General features: G+C 35.1%; 1 protein-coding gene across 2 annotated transcripts in view; it reads right to left on the bottom strand.

Moving 5' to 3' along the window:
• LOC136855955 (zinc finger protein 26-like) overlaps window positions 1-2500 on the bottom strand; it is a 287328-nt gene that overhangs the window by 73457 nt on the left and 211371 nt on the right. For both annotated transcript variants that reach the window (XM_067133498.1, XM_067133499.1), the window contains exon 3: window positions 1707-1887. The gene's annotated coding sequence lies outside the window, so the exon portion shown is untranslated. The remainder of the gene's footprint in view (window positions 1-1706; window positions 1888-2500) is intronic.

Raw genomic sequence — 2500 nt, 5'->3', positions numbered from 1 at the left:
ACAAAAAATCCCCATCACTACAAATCTCCCTCACCCGAGATAAATCATATGACAATGGCACTATATTTCACCATTCTTCACCATTCTTTTACAGAGTGCCATCTGTCAACTTGAGCAAATGGGAGCATTCTGAAATAATTTATGGGAAGCTGAACTCGACGCTTGAGCTTTGGCTAACGACGCGTTCCGTTCGGGTATAATACGATGTATGTGCTTTTAAAATCAGTATTTTTTCTTGAAGTAATATTCTTGAAGATCTCTAATATTCTTTGGTTTAGGAGAGTCATATTGGTAAGAATAGATCGTTAAATTATTGCATATTAAGCAAACAGAGGATTATATTCTTCAGAATAGGTCGTGAGATTTTGTACATTAAGTAAGTGAGTGATTATATTCTTAAGAATATGTCATCAGACTATTGTATATCATGCAAGGAAGGGATTGTATGTGTGCGTGTTTGTGTGTGTGTCTAAATACGACCTAAACCTCATGTACCCGACAGCCGTGTACACAAATCCATATTCTTTTGAATAATTTTTTTCATCTTCCGGTACTGAGATATTTTGTGAATACGACTTGTGTTTGTGTGTTACGTTTGTGTGTATGTGTGTATGGGCTTCTAAACACAACCTAAACCTCATCGTTACGTACCCGACAGCCGTGTATACACGTCAAGTCAGGTCGTGCGTCGCTGAAACACCAAACTCTCACAGTTTAGACATTTCTCGACATCAACACCAAACTCAAAGCTTAGAAAAAAAACTTCATAGGAGTTTGGTGAAGTTTGCTGTAGAAGTTAGGGGTGACTTCTCCTGATGATGATCAAGAAGAAGAGGAAGTAGATGTAGAAGAAGTAGAAGGAGGAATAGGAGGAGGAATAGGAGGAGGAGGAGGAGGAGGGAAGTTTCTACATTCTGAGTCCAATCTACAAATTCTACAGGGATGATTCTGTAGATGGGATTTGACGATTTTTTTTACGATTTTGGTGGCATATATATATTTTTTAGGTGGGATTTATACAAATAAAAAAGTATATTTTGTTTGTTTGCACTCACAAACGTTTGTGTATGTGTATGTTTGTGTATATATGCACAAGCAAACACAACCAATCTACACCTGAATAAAAACCTCACATACATTTGCAGTACCAATCACAAACACATCTATAATTGAAAAAGTATTTTTATTGTGCTGTTTATATTCAAAAACGTCTGTGTATGTGTATGTTTGTGTACATATGTACAAACAGACGTAACATTCTACACATGAACACAAATCTCACAAACATTTGGAGTACCAACCACAAACATATCAATAATTTGACAAAGCATTATAATTGTTGTTGATATTCACAAACGTCTGTGCATGTGTATTGCATGTGTAGAGTGTATGTGTCTGTACATATGCACAAACAGACAACAACCCACACATGATTATACACCTCACAAACATTTCCGGTACCAATCACAAACACTTACAAAGACAAAATCTCTCCCCGAGTACAAACCTCACAAACACTCGTAATACCCATCACAAGCCTCACAAACACTTGTAATACCCATCACAGACCTCACAAACACTTATAATACCCATCACAAACACATCTAAACGAGAGAACATCTCCCCCCCCCAACCATCCCAAGCCACAAAGAAATCGAATCTAACCCTTACAAAGCTTTCGAGATATATATACCTTTTTACTTTACCTTAACCGAAAAAAGATGGTCCAAGGAAGTGTGGTCCAAGAAACTGTGGTCCTTAGGGGGTGGTCCTCAGGGGTGGACCTCAATTTGGGCGTTGGGGTAGACCCGTGGGAATTCCTCAGCTGGTACCAATATTGAAGAATTTGTGGAATCTCTTGTCGATGGAATTTGGGTCCCACGGTTCCTGTGGGGGAATTAGGAATTTTCGTATATTTTTCTGTGAGTAAGTTTCATGTATTATCTGTGTATTAGTATGTATGGTATACATAGATACATATATACATAGCATTACTTGTGTCAGAATTGTATGGTAATATATTGCTTTCAAATACACCTATACATATGCATGAATCTTATCACTGGAATTAAAACTTGATATGAAGTATATATGGTCATGTATACTTTTTATACATACATACATACATACATATGTATATATAAATTATATTACTTGGATTAAAGAGTGAAAAACTATACAGATTATATTATATATACATACATAAACACATACATGCATACACAAGGAACTTAAGCATATTTAATACACACATATGCATACACAATCTCATTATGTATACACTCAGAAATGATATATATATATATATATATATATATATATATATATATATATATATATATATATATATATATATATATAATCACATTACACCAATCCTTATACTGGAAAAGAATGAACATATTACCCAAGAATAAGGTCGTAACAAGAACGGGAATATTCCTAGAACATGCTTGACATTCCTGGAATATTCCTGAATGGGATAACTCCTAGAATCCTA

This window comes from Macrobrachium rosenbergii, chromosome 33 (assembly GCF_040412425.1).
Source record: "Macrobrachium rosenbergii isolate ZJJX-2024 chromosome 33, ASM4041242v1, whole genome shotgun sequence".
Taxonomy (NCBI): domain Eukaryota; kingdom Metazoa; phylum Arthropoda; class Malacostraca; order Decapoda; family Palaemonidae; genus Macrobrachium; species Macrobrachium rosenbergii.
Note: the sequence above shows the minus strand (reverse complement) of the source record. Positions and strands in the feature narration are given on the sequence as shown.